This window comes from Phaseolus vulgaris, chromosome 1 (genome assembly GCF_051622355.1).
Source record: "Phaseolus vulgaris cultivar YP4 chromosome 1, ASM5162235v1, whole genome shotgun sequence".
Lineage (NCBI taxonomy): Eukaryota > Viridiplantae > Streptophyta > Magnoliopsida > Fabales > Fabaceae > Phaseolus > Phaseolus vulgaris.
This window is the reverse complement of record NC_143498.1, coordinates 26128497-26140479: the sequence shown is the minus strand read 5'-3', so window position 1 is coordinate 26140479 and position 11983 is coordinate 26128497.

Below are 11983 nucleotides of genomic sequence, written 5' to 3'. Positions count from 1 at the left end.
CCTTACGTGGCCCTCTACAATGCCCTGACGACCGATGTCCAATCTTCTCCCTCCACTGGTGGGGTTCGATATCGATGTCCAACATCGGGCTTAGAGTACCAATGTCCAAAGGCTAACGAATCCCCTGGTGGGTATGTATGGGGTCCACCTCGTGGCCCCCCTTCCCTCACCAAGCTCGGTGCGCGATGTCTGAGGTCAGTCTCTGGGTCGATGATCGAGGACTGGTCAGGACAGTAGGTTTCTTTGAATGTCAACAGACATCCTTGGCACATGCACAATGTTAATCAAAAGAAACTTCAAAGAGAGTATGTGTGTTTTTATTTCTCAATTTATGTAAGTGTGCCTTGTGACCATATGAACATCTTAAAGTCTTCTTTTTGGGTGAATATATTGGGGTTCTCTGTGCAAAGGTGTGAACAAATTGCATACTACATATTCATCAATTTAAAAGGTCATTTTTGGTTATGAAAAATGTCCTTTTTGCTGTCACAGTAAAAGAACCGTTTTTTTTCGAAACAACCGATTGTTTTTTCGAAACAACCGATTGTTTTTCCTTTGGCACCTTTGTATAATGCTGCCAAGTTTGCTTATGCATGATTAAACCTTTTTTTTTCAAATCTTGCTTTTGGACAAATATACATTGAGAGTACCTCAAAATCTGATAATAAAAGTTATATTCACTTGTTCTCTTGAAAGATCTATATCATTTTCTATTCTTGAAATGTCAACATTGTTTGTACTGCTGAACTACTGTATTATCATTCTGATTTCTGCCTTGTACAACCCTTCTCATTGTCTATTTGTGAGAACAAATAGGGGGAGAAGTTTATGCTTGATTTGGTTGTATAGATAGCTTTAAAACTGTGCATTATGTTGTTGCTATTCTGCACTTGAAAGCACTTGAACACTTCACTTTTTTTGGTTTTTGTACTATGCAGAAAACCAATTTGTGTGTGTCTTATTAGCTTGCTGCTATACTTGCTTTGTATATGCATCAATTATGTATTGCAGGACCTTTCAAGTACAGGTGCTATGATGAAGAATAATCAAAGTGATGCTTATGGTTCTAAAGCATACACAAGTCAAAATTTATGACCTATGTAAAGTAAGTTGTATATGTTCATCCTATGCTTTTGGCTTCATAAGACCAAATGAACTTCTAAACATGTTGTGTTAATGCAAAGGTATGAATGATGGAAATCGTCCAGCCTCACACAACCATATAATAAAGAGGATGAAGACCTAGAGGTTGTTTATTGATTTAATTGCAAATATGGGTCTAATTGGGCTTTTGTTTATTTTTGTAGGCCCAATCAAGAGGACAACTTTAGGCGACGTCGTCCCCCATGATAATGACCCCGTGGTGGTTTCGGTCGTTACTGCGGGAAGGAATGTACACCGAGTGTTGGTAGACCAGGGCAGCTCGACGAACGTGATGTTATGGTCTACGTTCAAAAAGTTGCAGTTGTCTCCTGATCATCTGAGACCGTACACGGGATGTTTGTATGGTTTTGTCGGAGATCAAGTGGAAGTGCGTGGCTATCTGGTGCTGAGGACGACTTTCACAGACGGCACCGTGTCTCATACCGAAAGCATAAGGTACTTGGTTGTGAACGCCGACTCGGCGTACAACATCTTGCTGGGAAGGCCAGCCTTGAATCGGTTGAGATGCGTGTCGTCCGCCCGCCACATGAAGTTGAAGCTGCTCGATCTTAGTGGAAAGGTGATCGTGATCAGATCCGATCAGAAAGAAGCCAAGAAGTGCTATGAGAATAACCTTAAGACGAAGAGGGGCATATTCATGGTGGTGGAGCGCCCACCCATGGAGGAGGACTGCATAAACGTATCTCGCACAGATCGCGCAGAGAACGCCCAGGAGAGGCGGCCTGAGCCGGCCGAGAATGTGGTGGAGAGACAGATCGGTGGTAAGACGTTAGAGGCTAGGCCGATCGTTAGACGAAGAGGAACAGAACCAGGTGGCTGAAGTAATATCGTGCCACCTGGACGCCTTCGCGTGGTCCGCCTCAGACATGCCAGGCATCGACCCGGACTTCCTATGCCACCGTCTCACCATGGACCCTAAGGTCCGACCAGTGCGCCAAAGAAGGATAAAGTTCAACGAAGAAAGGCGATTGGTCGTGCAGAAAGAGACGAAGAAGCTGTTGAACGCCGGCCACATCCGAGAGATTCAATATCCCGAGTGGCTGGCTAATGTGGTCCTAGTTAAGAATGCCAACGGAAAGTGGAGGATGTGTGTGGACTTCACTGACCTCAACAAGGCGTGCCCAAAGGACTAGTACCCATTGTCAAGCATCGACGCGTTGGTGGACAGCGCCTCAGGCTGCAAGATGCTTAGCTTTTTGGATGCGTTCTCTGGGTACAACGAAATTAAGATGCACCCCCGTGACGAGTGCAAAACGGCGTTCCTGACCGAGACATCGTGTTACTGCTACACAGTGATGCCGTTCGGCTTGAAAAACGCAGGCACCACCTATCAGAGGTTGATGGATAAGGTCCTGGCACCTATGTTGGGAAGAAACGTGCAGGCCTATGTGGACGATATGGTGGTGACCTCCCAGGAAAGGGGACAACACATAGCTGATTTGGAAGAGCTGTTCACTACCATAGCCAAGTATCGTTTGAAGCTAAACCCCAAAAACTGTGTATTCGGGGTCGAGGCGGGTAAATTCTTTGGTTTCCTGCTCACCGAGTGTACCGTCCCGTCCCCGGGCGTTGACCAAAGTCAAAGTCAAAGTCAACATATAGTGGGACCACTCGAGGGGTCTAAGGAAGGAAGTCAATAGATTGACCGCTTGAGGCGTCGCCAAGAGAAGGCGTCGCCAAGTTGAGGCGTCGCCAGGCTAAGGCATCGCCGGGTTAAGGCGTCGCCAAGTTAAGAAATAGTCAAGTTAAGACATCGACGGTGTTACCTCCCGATACCCATGGGTAGGAAAGACCACGGAGCGGGCAACACCGTGAGGAAGCCTCGGGCTTCGATAGCTCAGAACAACAATGAAGAGAAGAGAAAGGTGGCTTCAAGGCCATAAGTTCTAGTACCAGTAGGGGGTAACCTGACTCGTGAAGTACCCACGCCACCACTGGGAGACCCTGGGGCAGATAAGACCCATGAAAAGGCCACGTCTAGGGAAGAACCATGTGCATGGTACGAGAGAAAGGTAGATACACTCCGTAAGGTACGCGTTAATTTAGTTTACGTATCAAATGTTTCAAGGCACATTTTTATACGCTTTTAATGCGCTTTAACGCGCTTTAAATGGAGGAGGTGTATAAAACGGGGCCTTTGGACATTTGAAAAGGATCTGAGTTTTGACCTAATTCTCGCTGTTTTACACAGATCACAAACCCTAGTTGTTCCCGCCGGTTGACCGGGATCGTCTTTGCGCGTGGCTTGTCCTCGCGAGCTAGGGCACCTTCGTTTTGCTCCGTCTGTGAGTACCTGAAAAGAAGTGAACAAAGGGGCGCCCTCGCGGCCGTTTGCACTCCGACGATCAAGTCAGCTAGCGAGAAACATCAAAGGTGACGCACCTCCGTATCGGAACAGCATGAAAGGATGCTCTGAAGGTGGTCGAAATAACTGTACTGAATCCCTAAAATTGTGTTGCCCTAATTGCCTTGTGCACACTGTGGGTGCGCAGTGAAAACAACTAGGGTTTGTGCTCTGTGTAGAACTGCGAGAATTAGGTTAAAAACTCCCCCCTTTCAAACGACCCAAGGCCCCATTTTATATGCCTTCTGCATTTAAAGCGCGTTGAAACGCATTGAAGGCGTATAAAAATGTGCCTTGAAACATTTGATACGTAAACTAATTTAACGCGTACCTTGGCAAACTTTCACTGAAACCTTTAATGAGCACGTGTGCATTGCCACGTGCCCTTCTGACTTGATCATTATTCTGCGCAGAGGGACCCATAGCGCCGCAACCCAACTTAGGGTTAATCCATTGTGTGGGCCATCCTTCCTTCGAAGTGCTTCTGGCGTGTGGGGTGACTTTCTGGGTGCCGACTCATGCGCCCCAATCGCTAGTCACTCGCCCTGGGGGTGTATCTACCTTTCTCTCGTATCATGCGCGTGGTTCTCCCCTGGTCATGGCCCTCTCATGGGTCGTATCTGTCCCAGCGTCTCCCACCATGTGGCGTGGATACTTCACGAGTCAGGTTTACCCCCTATTGGTACTAGAACTCATGACCTTGAAGCCACCTTTCTTTGTTACTGTTCTGAGCTATCAAGGTCCAAGGCTTCCTCAGGGTGTCGCCCCCTCCACAGTCTTTCCTACCTATGGGCATCGGGGGGTAACACCATCGATATCTCCGCTTGGTTATGTCTTCTCTTGGCGACGCCTTATCTTGGCGATGCCTCTCTTGGGCGATGTCTTTGCTTTGCGATGCCTTTCTCGGGCGATGTCTTTGCTTGGCGTTGCCTTTCTCGGCCGATGTCAGACCGCCTGATCTTCCATTATCTAACATGTTGGTGACACACAAAGCGGCGACAACCGATTATGTATGTCGCAGAGCGCCACTCCCATAAGCGGCGACTATGTTGTCTTCTTGACCGCCCACCTTTCTCTTGTCCACGTCATCACACCCGATGACCTGATCGGTACACTAGTTGTTTTCGTTGCGCACCCACTGTGTGCACGAGACGATTAGGGCAACACAGTTTTAGTCACTCAGTTATTTCTGACCACCTTCAGAGCATTCGTTTACGGTGTTCCGATACGGGGGTGCGTCACCTTGATGTTTCTCACTAGCTGACTTGATCGTCGGAGTGCAAACGGCCGCGAGGGCGTCCCTTCGTTCACTTCTTTTCAGGTACTCACAGACGGAGCATAACGAAGGTGCCCTAACTCGTGAGGACAAGCCACGCACAATGACGACCCTGGTCAACCGGCGCGGGAACATTTGGCGCCCAACGTGGGGCCGATATAAAACATCAGTCCCACTACATAGTTTTGCAATTCCAGTTCTCAAAACCAGATAGTCAAGAAGGTTTCCAGAAAACCAAGAACATGAGACCCGCACGCGCTAGATGTGAAGAGATGACCATGCAACAACTCATGGGTATGATGCAAGGGCTGCAATGGCAGCATCAAAAGCGGAGCAAGAGCGCATGCAGGCGGATCTCACAGCATCTCAGGCGAGAAACGATGAGCTTCACCGCGCCAACGAGGAGCTGCGCCGTGGATGGTGCAACGTAGATGAGCCTGAGACTGCCACCCCACCCAGAGAATTCTCAACACCATTCTCACAGGCGATCCTAGAGACAGCAATCCCTAACACATTCACGGGGCCCAAAGTAACCTTCACAGGGATGGAGGATCCTGAGGCGCACCTCACTGCGTTCCACACACAGATGATGCTGGTAGGTGGTTCTGATGCCGTAAGATGCAAGCTCTTTATGAGCACTTTGACAGGGATGGCCATGGATTGGTTCATCAGTCTCCAGAGGGCCACATCACGTCTTTCACGCAGCTCTCGCGGCTATTCAGAGAGTAGTATTTAGCCAACAGGGCCCCAGCCCCAGTTTCATACGACCTGTTCAACGTGAAGTAGTATCAAGGTGAGACCTTGAAAGAGTATATAAGCCGCTTCGGGGCGCAGGTGGTGAAGGTGGGTACCACAGACGAACCCATGATCGTGTACGCATTCAGGAAAGGGGTGTGCTTTGGGTCTTTCAGCAAGTCACTCAACCGCAGCCACCCCAAAACTTTCGCTGAAGTAACGCGTCGGGCGGTAAAACACATTGCCTCTGAGGGCGAAGCATACGAGAAGTGCACGACAGCTGCACCTACACGCCCAAGAGCGTAGATGCGCACGCAACCCGCTAGGGTCCACGAAGCCACCACAGAAAGAAAGAACCAAGACAGGAAGCGCACTTGGAGCTGAGGACAACGTTCACTGATGGAGCGGCGTCACACACCGAGAGCATCCGGTACTTGGTGGTTAACGCCAACTCATCTTACAACATTTTGTTAGGCAGACCTGCCTTGAACAGATTAAGGGCGGTATCCTCCACGCGCCACATGCAGATGAAGCTACCAGATCTTAGTGGCTAGGTGATTGTGATCAAGACAGATCAAGAAGAGACTCGTAAGTGCTATGAAAATAGCCTAAAAACAAGGAGAGGCGTGGTCATGGTGATTGAACGACCACTCGTTTCAGATTCGCAAATGGAGTTAGAGCCGTTGGAAGAGGCGACGCCCGCGAAGTCCGCACCGGTCGAAGCCACACCTGCAGGGGCGACTCCTATAGAAGATGCACATACAGAAGGAAGAAACGGCGATGCCTCGCCGATGGAAGGAGTATACGGAGAGGCCTCGCCCGCAGAAGAAGAGCCAGAGGAGGCGATGCCCGATGCATCTGCTGGGGCGACGCCTATGGAAGATGACTCCATGAATGAGTCTCTTGCAGAGAATGTGCAGAATGAACGACCCCGACCAGAAGACAACATAGTAGAAAGGCAGATAGGGGGTAAGGTGTTCAAACTAGGACGCTTCTTGAGCCAGGAAGAACGAGAGGAGGTGGCTGCGGTGATCTCTCGACACCTAGATGCATTCGCGTGGACTGCGACAGACATGCCAGGCATCGACCCAGATTTTTTGTGCCACCGTCTTACCAAGAACGCCAAGGTTCGCCCTGTGCGACAGAGAAGGAGGAAGTTCAACGAGGAACGATACCTCGTTGTGAAGGAAGAGACGCAAAAGCTAAGCGTTGGGCACATCAGGGAGATACAATACCCTGAGTGGCTAGCCAACGTAGTTCTAGTAAAGAAGGCGAATGGGAAGTGGAGGATGTGCGTTGACTTCACAGATCTGAACAAGGCATGCCCCAAAGATTCGTACCCACTGGCCAACATCGACGCATTAGTGGAAAGCGCCTCGGGTTGCAAGATGCTGAGTTTCTTGGATGCATTCTCAGGTTACAATCTGATCAAGATACATCCCAGGGACGAGAGCAAAACGACATTCATGACGGAGACGTGCAGTTATTGTTACAAGGTGATGCCGTTTGGGCTGAAGAATGCAGGCACCACCTACCAGAGGCTGATGGACAAGGTCCTGGCCCCCATGCTGGGAAGGAACGTGCAGGCCTACGTAGATGACATGGTGGTGACTTCACAAGAGAGAGGGCAACACGCAGCTGATCTGAAAGAGCTGTTTGCTACCATATCAAAGTATCGCCTCAAATTGAACCCAGAAAAGTGTGTTTTTGGTGTAGAAGCAGGGAAATTCTTGGGAATTATGCTCACTGAAAGGGGAATAGAGGCAAACCCTGATAAGTGTGCAGCTATTATAGCCATGAGGAGCCCAACCGCAGTTAAAGAAGTCCAGCAATTGACTGGGAGGATGGCAGCTTTGTCCAGGTTTGTGTCCGCTAGAGGGGAGAATGGCCACCCTTATTTCCAATGCCTCAAGAGGAATAGCCGTTTTGCATGGACGGATGAGTGTGAAGCAACGTTCCTCAAGTTGAAGGAGTATTTGGCGGCGCCACCGGTGCTTTGCAAGCCACAAGTAGGCGTCCCCCTCCGATTATACTTTGCGGTAACAATGTGGGCTATTAGTTCTGATGGAAACCAAGTACGGGATGCTCAAGCCCATGAAGCCCAAGCCCAACAAGGAGCCCAAGCGCAACAAGGGGTCCAAGCCCAACAAGGGGTCCAAGCCCAAAGAATTACTAGGAGCATGGCAAGAGCTTTGGGACAAGAGTATAATAAGATGGCTCTTCTTATTTCTTTTATAGAATAGGGGTGCGGATGTAATAAATAGGTGTAAGTAGTAAGGGAGGTTAGGGGGGAGTGTAGATAGGAGTTAGGAGGTGCCAAACTAGGAAGGAAAGTCACACTTCCTTCATGGTGTAGTTGGCGCCGAAATTCCATCAGCATTTGTGTTTCATTTAGCTTGCATTTTCAGCACCTCTTAGGCTATAAATAAGGTGCTTGTCTTTGTATTTTTCAGATTGGAATTTTATAGTAGAGAGACTATACTCAAATTTGGAGAGAAATTGTGAGTCTTGAGTCTTCTTCTTCCTTTGCCTTATCTTGTGAGCTATGGTGAGCTTCAAGTGGCGGCACTCCATCACTTATCTTGGATCAAGGAACCAAGTGGCATGAAGTGTTCTTCCAATTCTCAAAATCCAGCAAACTCATTCTTTAAGTGTTCTTCCTTCATGTTCTTTCAATTCCATTCGGTAGATTAGCTTTGTTTGTTGTTTCTTTTCATTTGTCCCGATTAGATTTTTGTTTCCAGCATTGTTTTCTTGTTTCTGTTCGGTGCAGTTTCATTCATTTCCATTTTCTGTTCGGTTTATCATTTGTGTTCTTCCATTCCTTGTGTTTTGATTCCATTTGACAATATATGGACTTCCATATGAGTCTTGGTTGGTGCTAAGTCTTGGTGAGTTCTTGAATTAGAACATTGATCCAATTCTAAAGTAAAGTGCCATTTATGACCAGCTCAAGTTGCTCCTAAGAATGTCAAAGAATCATGTATTCTTGTAGTTACATTCACATCATGTGGTATCTAGAGTCTAGTCTTGTTTCTTGCTTAAATTTTGAGTTGTATTGCACTTTACTTTCAAGAGCTCTTAAATTCAAGTTGTTTACCATTCTGTTTTAGGATTTATTGAGTTTTCTTGCTGTTTTTCTTTTGTTACACCATGTGTTTGTGAAAAGGATTCTAGCACTCATTGTTCATATGAGTATGGCTGCTCTTGTGGAATGGCATTCTCCTTCCTAGAGCTGACCTTAAGCTTCCTTTCACTTGTGGTTATATCTTGTTATATGTCTTTTAATTTTGTAATCATGTCAAGTTTTGTCTTAGTCATGTTATTCCATAATTGTCATTACTTCTAGTAGTACTTTTATTGCTTTAATTGTTTCTTGTTTTGGTTTACTTTCTGTTTTTGAGTTTATTGCTTGATCCTTTGTGCATTTTCATTTTTAGATTTGAGTTCATGCTTGTATTTTCATTCTATACAAGTTCCTTTACCTACTTTCCATTATGTCTTTGTTAGTTCATCATACTGTTTTTCATTCCTAAATAGGCTCCTCTGTTTTCTTACAAACGTGCTACTGTTTGCAATTTACTGCAATTAATTGGCTCATAGGAAATTTGTGAAAATTTGGATTTACATTCTTCAAAGTGTTACAAAAGCATAGAAAATAGAATTACTCAAAAATTCCAAGTACACAAAAAATGATAAATAAAATACGAACAGTGTACAATTCTGCCAAAAAAAATACGGTAATCTGGCAGTGATTTTGAAAAAATTATTTCTCTCAATTGGCTTACTGTTTTTACCTCATTCCAGTTCCATTATTGAGTTAAGACATTGAAGTTGTTGTGGTTAATTTTTCACATTCCAGTTCGCTTTCAATCGTTACAGTAAATCTGTAGACATAGCACAGTTTGCATTTTAAAAAAAAAAAATTCCAGTAGCTGTTTTCTGTTTTCTTCAATCTACTCTAGCACTTTTCTTTAGGAATCTTTTTGTGTGCCTTCTTTATTCATTGAGTTCCTTATTTTCTTGATTGTCTTTTGATCCGGTCGGTCATCGGTAGTCGATGACGTCAGCAGCAGATAACCACGTGGATCAGGTGGCAGAGAAATCAGGGAGGAGATCACCCCGAACGCTGATCGGTGGTCAGTAACCGAGTGGCCACCGACATATCAGTTCCAAGATAAACACCTGGGGGGAGAACGCGAGAAGCAATAGAGCACCGATCAGTCATCGGGTGCATGGTCATCGGGGTTTTGTGTTACACGCAGTTAAACTGGGACTGAGATTCCCAGCGAGAGCGTTACGCATGGACCTCGCATGATCATATCTCAGAGAAAGAGGAGCTGCTCGCCGGTAGAATCGTGCACGAGAATGGCCTGAGGGAGTTAGTAAACCGGTCAGTGATTGGTGACTCTCTTAACCCATTACGTGTATGACATCGTGAAGGGGAAATTGTTTAGGCAGAGAGCAATGCTTGGTGAGTGTGCCTAGTCCAGCCACACCCGGCGTTCTCCTGTGAGTATGCGATTCACCCAGATGGAAGAAACGCGCTAAGTTACTCCACAAGGGAATAACTTAGGCGCACAAAGAGATGCGCTAGAGCCCTTCAGGTAGTGGCACGTGTACGGTTAGATGTGAGTTGCATGCCTCCACGTGTCACCATCTGAGAGGGGCGCGGCCAAGATAAAGGTGCACTCCGCGTTGTGAAAGGTACACAGAAAACACAGACACCCACGGTTTTACTCATTGTGGTACGTTTTCGCACAATAGCGTAACAGAATTCTGACACACGCAGAGGATAGCGTAACAGAATTCTATTAGGCACAAACACAGAGAGAGAGAAAGAAGAGAATCAGAGAGAGATTCAGGGAGATTTTTCTTTTTGTTGGTGGTTCTGTGACCAAACTTGAGCGTCGGAGTGCAAACGGCCGCTAGAGGCGTCGTCTGTGTGTTTTGCAGGTTGCGTTTGAAGTTCCCGGAAGAGGTTCTAAGAGCATTCTTGCGGATAGCACAGTTGCATAGGCGGGGTAAGGAAGCGACAAAGCAATTCCTCCACACTTGAGTTGGCGACAGGATCATCTTTCATTCATATTCTTTCTAGTTTGTCATACATTGCTCTCTGTTTTTTGGTTTAGCTTTTATTGTTTACACCTTTTCTTTCTTGTCTTTTTGTTCTTCTTAAAGTTGTGTGGAGACTTGTTCTTAAGTAAGTTGGTTTGCTGTGACATATTTCACTTGAAGCTACTCCATTCCACAAGAAAGGCTTGGTTGAGGACAGAATATTTTCTTGGAGTGGTTTGAGTGCTTTCTTGGGCATTTTCCAGCAACCTATATCTCACTGTTTTTAATTGTCTAACAAGTTTCTTTCACTGTTTTGTTTTCTGTTTTTGTGTATTTTCTGCTCATGGCTCATTTCTCTAGTGGAGAGTCCTCCAAACCGTGCTCACCACAAAAGGCAGTCCTTTATGAAGACTTAAAGAATGCCAAGCAATCCAATGTTCACTATCTTGAGGTGATAAGGAAGATGGAAGCACGGCTCCAAAGTTTGGAGTTAAACCGAGAAGAAATGCATCAAAACCGTGAGAGAAGAACTCCTCCTCCTATTCGGCATTCTTGAAGGCACTCCCATTCTTCTCATGGTTATTATGAAGACAATCCAAGGCCAAGACATCATCACCATGAAGAGAGGCGCCAACATGTGGCTGGCCCTTGTTCTCCTAATGTAAAACTTCCTAGTTTTAGTGGTGAAAGTGATTCCAATGTATACTTAGGATGGGAGGCTAAGGTTGAACAAATTTTTGATGTAAATGGGGTTAGGGATGAGCATAGGGTTAAGTTAGCTTCTTTAGAATTTTTGGACTATGCCATGCAATGGTGGCATCAATACCTCATGGACATTGACCTACACAAGAGACCGCCCGTGGTCTCTTGGAACGATTTGAAAGCATGTTTACGCGCTAGATTCGTACCACCACACTTTAGGAAAGGCCTTTTGTTGAAACTCCAACGGTTTCATCAAGGTGCGCTAAGTGTGGATGATTACTTTAAACAACTAGACACGCTTTTAATTCGAGTTAATATGGATGAGAGTGATGAAGCTAAGATAGCTAGGTTTGTGAGTGGCCTTCGAAGGGACATTCAAGACGTGGTAGAGTTACAAGAATATTCTTTTTTGGAAAATGTGGTGCACCTTGCTAGCAAAATTGAAAATCAACTTGCAAGGAAAAATGCTTTCAAAAATTTTTCTAAGGATAACTACTACCACTCTTCTTGGAAAAATAAAAATAACTCTTTTTCAAATATCCCTTCTAAGGACTCTACTTTCAAACCTAGAGAGTCTAAGCCTTCCACTTCCAATTCTAGGCTTAAATCACCACCTAAATCGTCTAGTAAGAAGTGTTATAAATGCCTAAGCTATGGACATATTGCTTCTAATTGCCCTTCTAAACGAGCTATGTATATGCATG